Here is a 10,457-nt window from a genome sequence, read left to right on the forward strand (position 1 = left end):
TGACAAAACACTCTTCTAGAATCACAATTTAACTATTGGATCAATGAGGAAGAAAGAAATGCATCCATATCACTCAGTACAACAGGAAAATGCATTAAGCTTACTTAATGCAACATGTTATTTATCAACACAAGTACACAAACCAGATGCAAAAATCTAGCAGTTCTCGTATTGCCTTGCTCCATTACCCCAGCAGAATGATGCCAATTTATAAAGGTTCAGAAACTGGCCCACAGAATTCACTATATTCATCTAGTTCACTGCAATCACAGAACTAAAGCCCAGTCTCACAGAGTCCAGCTCCCCAGTTTGTGTAAAATAGACTTTGAGGTCATTGGAGCTATTCTGATATCCTTAGGCTGGAAATGTATCCATTTGTGACCAGCCAGCCTCTCTTCTCAATATTCCATTGTTCTCAGCATCAGAGACAACAAGAAATTGCTAGTGCTTTCAGCATATTAGATTTTTCCATGCTCACAGAGACCAAAGGCTAAGACAGAACAGCAAACATCACAGGAACATTTTACATCCTTAGTTTGAGATTAGCAAAGAAATCCAATACTAAGCAGATTGATACAAAGCTGAGAAAAAGAACCAGAAGAGAACTTGCCAATTCCAGCCATCTTAGTTACCCAGCAAACCTCCTCCATCTCTCATCGGAAAGTACAAGCTCCCACTGGTTTCGCTCTCCCACCATTCCCCTCTGAGCCCCATGAAATCATGGCTTACAAATATCTTTTGTGGAGTCTGGATTCTGCTTCTCCAAGATGATATTTACTCAGTAGCTTCCATAAATGCTCGAGGATAAAGAGGAGGTGCTGAGGAACACAGTGTCACTGCCATTTCACCCCCGCACCCACTCTCGTCCCCAACTAGCCTCTCTCCACGCGTCTCTCTACTGGCCGCCCTTCCAGCATTTAAAGGCCTCAGGAGAAGGTTGACGCATTTGGCAATTACATCTTTTTGTCTGAAGTGTCAGGCTAAGATATACGGTAGATACGATAAATGGCAAGACTGGCACTCTGCACCGCAAGTTCACCTTCCCCCAAGGAGGAGAAAGAATCATAGAAGAATGCCATCTACTAATAAAGTACACCACTGGCAATTATTATAATGCGGTTTCAAACATTCATTTAAGCATCCCTCAAGATTACATATGCACAAACCCTGAGATAAATGACTTAGACATGCAAGCACTTGCAAATGTGGGGTTTACATGTTCATCTGAAAAGTACAAACTCAGATTTTAGTTTAATTAGCATATTTGTTTATATATACACTAGAATTTAAGCCCATTATAAGTCCTGCATCTTGCAAAACATTGTTGTCTAACAGTGGTGATGACAGCAGCTTGTTGTATGGGACAGACACCGCATCCATTGAGCAGTCTTTAAACTTTTAGTTTTGGAACTATTCTTGCCACCATGCAAATAGCCATGGTGTTGCTTAATCAAATCCTTTTGTGATCCTTTCCACTCACACAAGCATAGATGGAAGTGGTTGATCGTTAAGCAAATGTCAGTCAACAGATATTTCTTCCTTCTCACTTGGGATAAGATGAGAAGCAGCCCTTGCCAAACCTGCCTTTTTGAAGGAAAGGCTCCTCTCTGAACAAAACCTGTGTGACTATTTGTGTAGCAAAAGAGCTCACTAAACTGAGTGACCTGATGCATTTTTTTTTTACTTTCCTTGCATTTTTTTTCATACTGCCTCCTCTTTGAAATGTCAGCTCACAAAGTTGAATGCACTGCCGAGGTAACACATGAAATTCTGTCAAAAAATGATGTCACTTCTGTTCATTTTTCCCTCTGCTGAATTTCTATCCACATAAGCCTGCTTCCTAAGGACAAAAATAACAGAGCCCCCCACTCTGGTCTTGCTGTCATCTTTCCTCAAAGAGCAGGGCAAAGGCAGGAAAATTACATCGCAACCTTGCAAGTGAATTTTCCAAAGCACCTAGCCTGAAAGATGACTTGAATTGGATTTTCTCCCAAAACCTTGCTGAACATTATGCCTGAGCTTCATATGTAGTACCACTATCAGTGTTCCTGAGTCTTTCCTTTGTGAGAGAGCAATATACTTGCTATAATTAGTTTTGTACCTTAGGGACACATTATTCACTGCAAAGAAAAAAAGAATGAAAGAAAAAAAACACCAGCCAATTTCTAGTTGAGAATCTGGTGTTGCTCCAGTTCTAGAATCAATGTGTTTGCCTCCGGAAATTATTCCTACATATATCATATCTGATGTATTTGGTGAATCAGGTAGCTTTCATGGGGTTGAGGTATGAGGCAAAATTGACCCAGGATCTAGGAATAAGGTCACATTGTTATTCAGCATCACACGTGTTTTTCTTTTGAAATGAAAAGAAAATGCCATCATATTTCTGTGAGCAGTAATGAATTCTACTTTATCCATACAATTTCTCTCTTTTTAAAAAATTTTTTGATCAGATGGGATGATCCAGCAAGCCTGTCTTTTCACTGCCTCTGAACCAGCCCGGCCGGGCTGACAGTGGTACTCAGTCATCTTCCCTGTTTGCATCCCAATATCCCTTCACTCTGCTTCCCATCAGCCCACTCAGAGCTCTGAGTCAGTATCTCCATCCGAGGAAAGAGAAATCTGAGTGTGCCGAAATAAGTTCAAATCAGCTATTTTTTTTTTAACTCAAAAGAGGGAGTAAAGTCATTTAAACCCTGCCCCAGAGTGAGACAGACCTTGCCTGAGACCTGGGCTCTGAATCCTATGGAAATTCCCTTTTTCCTAACTCAGCCCCAGCTCCCGCTTCTTCTCTCACCACCAGCTAATTCAAAGTCCTGTTGAAGCAAAGGTATAACGTATAGAAAAGGGGTTATTTCCACTGCTGCTTGGAGAGAAGCATCTCAGAGGAAAAAATGCTGGCTTTTGCTGCCATAGCACAGTCATGGGACGTTGGCCAATTCCCAAGGCCTGTCCTCAGATGACTTTGCTGTGTCTCAGTTTCTCCAAGCTGATAATAAAGCTCTTCCATTTCACACACAAATAGCTAGAACCAAAATCTGCTTCAGCTGCATCAGTGCAGAGCAGAAGAAATACTAATGTCACTTTGCTGACTCTTTCTAGATTTACCAATCAGGGACAATTTCAAGAGCAGATTTCCATCCTCAGTGTGCATCATGCCCTTCACAGATGCATTCAACCGACCTAGTTTTATAGCCTCTTTTGCACAAGGGGGAGCAACAATCAGCAAAAGCCTTGAAAGTCTGAAAAGAATCAAGGGCAGAGGATGGGAGGGGAGGGTCATTTATAACGCAAATAATCAGCAAAACCTGGCATCCTGCATGTAGCGAAGGTGATTAGGTTAGAGTAAGGACTTAACATACCCAGAGTTATGCAGATCTTTGACCCGGCACAGGAGGAAAGCTACCTTTTGAGAGATCTGCAAAGAGCCGGTTCATGGGAGTGTGAAGAGCCCCACTGTGGCTGGAAGGAGCTGCAGAGGTGGTGGCAAGAGTCTCACAGCCAGATAGGGCACTGCTACGTCAAATGGGGAGGAAAGGCTACTGTTGCGGTTGCCTCTCACGTTCCATTAAAATATTATCACTGTTCTTCAGCCTTGTTCGGACTGCTCCCGTGCTACTACATTAAAGCTACATGGGACTTGGCAACTACACCATGCCCATAAGAAACAGTTCAAAAAGCCCTCTGTCCATTTAAGCCTCAACATGCCTCATCTGCAACTGTTATCAGTATTAACTTGCTATCTGTTAGCTGAAAACTGCTGCTGTCACCATGCATCACTATGTGTCAGTGGATTGAGATCAAGCATGAGCATTTTCCTACATAGAGTTTCTGTCTCGAACTGGTAATAGACTCATTGCTGATCTGAATTCTCAGACTGAAAACCACAGGCTCTCCCATAACAGCTTGCTCTGGTGTTGTGATATTGGAGGGTGCAGCAGTGCTTTGGATCATAAAAATGACTGTATATAAGCCCAAGCTCATTGGAAAACCCAAGCTGCAAATTTATACTCCTTAGTGCAGTGGGTATCGTACATTCCCATTGTGAAAGACAAAGTTTTCCAGGGAAGAGTAAAAAGAATCTGTTTTACCCTCAACAGCCTGCTAGAGTCTCTTCCAGCCTGAAAACACATGTGAGACAAAGGATCGGGGGAGCAGAGACCAGAGATGGAATCAGATTTGGAGCACAAGCTCCTTAGTCCTCCAGCAGGGCACAAAGCCACAGTGGAGAATGGATCAGGCCTGCAATCTAGTTTCACTTTTATTTGTTCCTAATCTCCCTTCAGTTCCCATGCAGTTTTTGAAGTATTGATCACCATGTAGAAAAAGCTTAAAGTGAACAATAGATTCATGGTTAATGAGTTTCAGTAACTCCATCAACCTCTCTTGAGCCTTTGGGGTGAGAAAGTTAAGTGCTACTATACAAGCTCAAGTGACTTCTCACCATTTCCTTAATATTTCATCTCTTTGTATTTTGCAGTTTGCCTTCTTCTGAGCTAATGTTTATTTTTCCAGAGAGTGGTTATTGTGGTAAACTGATATCAGACTAGCAGTGTGGGAAATGAGATTGTAGTGCATTCATCTCCTGTACTTAATACTTTGTTCAGGAAGGTAACACACACAAAAAAGGGGTCAGTCTAAGAGCTTTTTTTCTCTTTGAGAAGGATGACACCTTGTTCGTGGTGCAATGGTGACCTCCCCAGAAAGAGAGGGATACTTAATTTCAGCAGCATTTTTGTTTAAACTAAGGAATAGCTAGTACTGGAGTTTAGTATTAAACAGTAGGAAGAGGTGACCAGCGATGTACGTGAGGGCAAGCCTCCAGATGTCAATGAAACATTGCTGATTTAGACCAGTGGAGACCTGAGACTGCCTGTTCACCCTACCTGAGCAGGGAAACCTTATGCCTTGGGCATATGTATTTTAGCCAAATAAATTAAAATTTACACTATGAAGAGGAAATCTGAGCATTTTTGTTTCGTGTTTTCTTTTCTCTGATTTTACACTGTCCTGATTTCTAGTTTCTCTTTATTCCCAAGCCCCATTTCTTTCCATTGTCCCTCCTTTACAGCTCTGGGGCTCTCTCATCAGCTGTTTTCTATAACAGGAATAATTCAGCTTACAGCATATGCTTCTAATGGAGAAGGAATCACATTCCACTCCCACTTAAAAGTGAATTCCCTTTGGGCACATCAGGATTTTTAGTATTTGGATACCAACGCCTCTAGGAACATCATTCTTTTCTGTTTGCTCATTTCATTGATACCGTTAAGAACATGTTTTACTTTACCTGCATTAGTAGGTAGACAAAATAATGGGATTTCTGAGCTGAGGACAGACAAGGCTCCCATTTGTGCATTTGTAAAATTCTACCAGCCAAAACCATGGAAGAAAAATCTGGTTTTTCTTTCTGTTTTTTCTTCTACATTTGTGGACAGCAGATATTTCTCTATGGTCACTGTAACTCTCTAAGAATGTTTTCTATTTTAATCCTGCTGACTAATCTTTCTTCTTCTAAAATTTTAATCTTGTTTTAGGAATAAATGTGTGTTATTGTGTTAGAAAAGCCAATCAGCCACTCAAGCTCTCGCTGGGAAGCAATGTGAGTTCCCCTTTGTATGAGCTCTTCTCAAATGTGATTGTTTCCCCAGTGTCAAATTCCATGGATTTTAGCAGCTGAATGGATACAAAATTTGACATGGTCAGAAACGTGTGGTCATAAAAACTTATTATCACTGAATAGCTAGTGCATTCTTGGTGCACTCATGTGCAAATTGCACTTTGGGATAGCTGGCTGGCATCACCTCTGGACCTCATTAGCGCACACACGCACAGATCCCAGAGATGTCTGGCTGGTGCTCCCACCCCCCTCTGAAATACCCTGCTGACTGCTCCCATGTTTCACGAGGGGAAGAAAAATGTGAGCAAGAGGAGCAAGTTGGCATCCTGTACACGGTAGCTGTCCTCACTTAACCTTAGAGCTGGCTGAGTCAGTTAAAAATGATGATTCCTCGGCCAAGGCAGGCCCTGGGGAGGCAAGTAGCACTTGGGCCAGGAGTTGCAGCCATCTCAATACTTAACTGAGAATGAGATTGAGCACAAATGAGTCCTTCCAGCACTTTCAGGTTGACGTGGCTGTGGGCTGCTCAAGGGTTACACTGAGCATCCAGCACCCATGTAGTTTCCATTTCTGTGGTATGCTCAGCCAGAGTCACAAAAAGGAGTCGCATTTAGCTGCCAAATATGAAGGGACCAGCACAATCAGACACAGAGCTAAGTACCCTACATGGGGTCATGCAAAACTGAGCACTGAACAGCAAAGGAATACAAATTTGTGGAATTTTGAGTTTGAGTTCTCAGCTGTCTCACCCTCGGTCTTGGCCATGGAAGAATTACGGGTCCATTCAGCTAGGGATGCCTGCACTACTCCAATGCACACAAATGGCACCACTGCAAAGGGAGGCTAAATGGGGGAATGTAGTGCAAAGTCAACAGCTTACCATGGCACAGAAATACTAGGCTGGTATAGATACACTGGCTTTAAGAAAAGCTGCTTCATTCTCACAAGCCGCTCTGCTCACAAGGCCTAAAACTACTCAAATCCTTTTCTATGGATTAGTGCAACCCCTAGATTTAGAGAGAAATCTTAGGAGTTCTTTGGAATAGTTGAAATAACAAGGTTTTGGCAGCCAGAGCATTGAGGGGAAGATAAGCACCAACATTCAGCACACAGGGTCTCCTTCTTGGCCTTATCGAGCTTCTTCACAGTGGTCTGCTTAGAGCCTAGTGTTTTAGCACAGGCAGCAGGAGTTCCTGTTTGCTTGCGGAGGTCACATCCCTGGTCCCCAAGGCAGTGGTCATCAAACCAGGATAACCTCATAGGACTTCTCTCCCTGCCTCTCTCCACTGACATAGTCGTGGGGCCACAACCTCCTCTCTGCGTGGAAAGCTGCTCAGAGTGGGAGCTGCCAGGTATTAGTAATAGCAAGTAGTAAGTTATTAAGTAAGTAAAATTAGTAAGTAAGCTAGTAGGGAATCAGAGTGAGGGAGTCACATTTCTGATAGTGCTTGGGTCTACAAGAAAGGACAAGAGAGGCTCTGCAAGTAAGGACCAGGGAAATCGCCCTGGATACAAAGTATTTCTGTGAATCCTGTTCTTGTCTAGTGTGCATTGAAGACTAAAGCTAGTAAGCTCTTCTAATGGTTATGTGACTTATAAGATTAAGTCCAACTGGTTGCACATTAGTAGCAGGAACATTTTCCAAAAATACATTGATTTTGGTAAGACATTCTTAAAAAAAATGAGTCTTGAAGTTCAGTATTTTTAAAAAGGAAAGTTTCAATTTTCCAGTTTAAATTCAAACTCCATTATTTCCTTTGATTTTATTATAGATGTTGAAATTATTTTCAGGGATCCTCAAGAGTGAAACTATTATTGAAACAAACATCTGGATCAAATATAAATTTTTTTTTAAGTCCAGTGAACTGAAAAAACATTTTTCACTCAGCTTCAGTTACTATAATAATAAGGAAACAGAAGTATCTTCCTCTCCAATCTCCCCTGTAGATTTTTGGCAGTGCAGTTTACTGGAAATGCGGTAGAGGGATAGGGTAGGTAGAATGCCTTTCTACTCTTAAGCAGCATGCAGCATACACATCCAAAATGCAAATTAATATTTATCATGTAAATATCATTATTTACTAATAACATATGTTCATGAGGCCAGTACTCATGTGGAGATGCCTTTTCTTTCAAATAATATGCCACCTGGCAGAGTCTAAACAGCCCTTTCAGAATCAATGACTCATATGTATTATAAACTGAGTCCTCCTTAATATGAGTGGTACCTCATAAATATAACTTCACCTGTGCAAGAAGAACAAAGGATTTATTCATAATCATTATTATGACCTGTATCCTTGATCAGATGAATAATCTCAGTTTGATTCATATTATTCCATAGGCTACAGTGATCAATGGGACATTTTTTGTTTTCCATTGTAACACACTGTCAGTAGCCGAGGATGAAACAAATCAGTATTTCTTGCAAACAGAAATATGAAGCTCTTAGGAAGAAAAAAAGAAAAAGAAAAAAGCCCTCTGTATGAAACCAGGAAGCAGTCCTCTGCAGTCCTGAATGACTCTGTGTTTGGGATCCTCCCACGGACACCCCTCACACTGGAACAACACTAGCAATGCCACACAGCAAAGCCAAGCCTGCATTTGTCAGCCAGTATTGCTTTTCCTGACTGCCACTCCCTTTTCTATTAAAATTTTATATAGTCATTAGCTACAGGCCCTGTATCTTATCCCCAGAGAATATCTGAATACTCTTTATGGCCTCTTCGCAATGCTGTGCATGGAGATAGGGCTAATCGTGAGAATCTGGGTAGGGGCTGAAATGCTGCACCAGCTCTTAATGAATTTTTGAACATGCCTGAAAACTCTGTGAGTCTGAGACACACTTCCTGAAGTTCCCAGCAATGACTATTTTCAGCTTGATCCATGCAGTACAGGGTGATTCCAATCCATCACTATCACTCCTATGCACAATACAGATACAAAAAAAGGAGTAACAGCCCAAACTGGTGGATATCATTGCATGCTCTTTAAAAGACGTGTACTGAAGCTTCACAAGTGCACTAGAAATAAGATCAGAACTGGAATAATAACCATGGATATTAACACATCCATATCTTTGTGACAGTGCTGCATCACTACCTAAGCATTCCTACGGACTTAATATATACCTCCACCTCTAAGAGGGTCTTGAAGGTGGATTCCAGCAAGTTCCAGTTCTTTTCACTAGAAGATAAAATGTCAAAACAAGCCACAAAGTTAATTGGGAAAGTCTGCACAGATTGTAGACTTTACAAAATTTACGTTTGGATGTGTATCCAAATGGATACTGCTTAAGAGTAGAAAGGCATTCTACCTACCCTATCCCTCTACTGAATTGTTCCACATTCAAGAACAATTTTATTTTTAAAGTCAGATTTTGACAAGAGCTGAACAGCATTACTTAGCAAGCAATAACTTTGTTATGATGTGCTTTTGAGTGGCGAGAGCAAGGTTGCTTTACAGATTAAATCCAGTAAATCGTGTTGGTCCCTGAATGGCAGGGAAGAAGAAATATTTTAAAAGTGTTGAGACATTTAACTTCGGCATTTTTAAAACAAAGTATTTCAGTTTTGTTTTGAAATGTTATTTTTGTTTCAAAGTTCACCTGCGTTTGTTGTAATGGGTCAAACAAAACTTTTCTGATCAATACAGACCTCAACATTTTTCCATTGTTTTTGTCTTGCCATAATTTTAGTTCAAGGTCTACAAGTTTCTTTGTATAGGACAACAAACTAAAAAGATTTCATAGTTCCACATCAAGTTTACATGCATTTAAAAAAACCTCTCACACCATTATCAATATATTGTAAATAAAAATGGTAAATCAAGTGAACAACCAAACTCTTGACACCACCTGCTCCAAATACATCTCCCTCTTCTTTCTGCCACCCAGCAACACGCATAGATGTAGATATACAAAATGATGAAGGAATTACAAAGACCCCAAGCCAACATAATTCTTTCTCTGGTCTTCTCATTTTCCATCAGGCTCTTTGTGCTTCCAGCACTTTTTCCCTGGCTGCTGTTGGTTCTGGCAAGAGCAGTAATAGCACTAAGAACTTACAGATCCTCTGTTCTACTTCAAAATCCATATAGCTAACTTAAACAAGTAAAGAAACCACCTCCTTGTCAGCTGGAATTTCCACTAGTGCTTAAGGGCTGGAGGAAACCACCACAGATTTCCTATGCTGTACACTGCAACCCAGCAGGAAATATCTCTGACCATGATTAATGCTTCTTTAACAGCCCGAAAGAATTTTTGTGGAGCTTTGGAAGAGCTCCATTACTTCTCTACGGGCTGTGTTTTGCTGTGAAAACCTTATTACATAACAGAAGCATTAATGAATTCAGGGTAAGATAAGAAAAAAAGATGTATTATCCTAAAGATTTGGGGAACGGGGGAAAAAAAGTTAAGAAAGGCACATGGTTTTCCTTTCACTCCTTCTGATTATATTGTGATAATGCCCTCTACAGACCTGTCCATCACTCTCAGGCTCAGGTCAGAGAAGCTCTCTGACCTGACCAGCTGGGTGACACAAGCCAAACAATGATGAATTCAGCTTCAGTTGATCTTGCCAGGAGGATCTCAGAGATGCCTGTTGAGCAGCTATGAGACAACCACATTTTTCTTTTGTCTACTTTTTTTTCTTTTCTTTTTTTCTTTTTTTCTTTCTTTTTTTTTTTTTTTTTTTTTTTTTTTTGGATAGTAGAATATATGTTTTGTTTGGAAAGGCACAATCTCTCATGTTCAAAGAGGTGTCTTCCTTACCTGGCTTTCTTACCTAACTCCCAGATCACCAACTTATTCATTCCCGTCTTTGGATCCTGAATCACA

Source organism: Rhea pennata, chromosome 4 (assembly GCF_028389875.1).
Source record: "Rhea pennata isolate bPtePen1 chromosome 4, bPtePen1.pri, whole genome shotgun sequence".
Classification (NCBI taxonomy): Eukaryota; Metazoa; Chordata; class Aves; order Rheiformes; family Rheidae; genus Rhea; species Rhea pennata.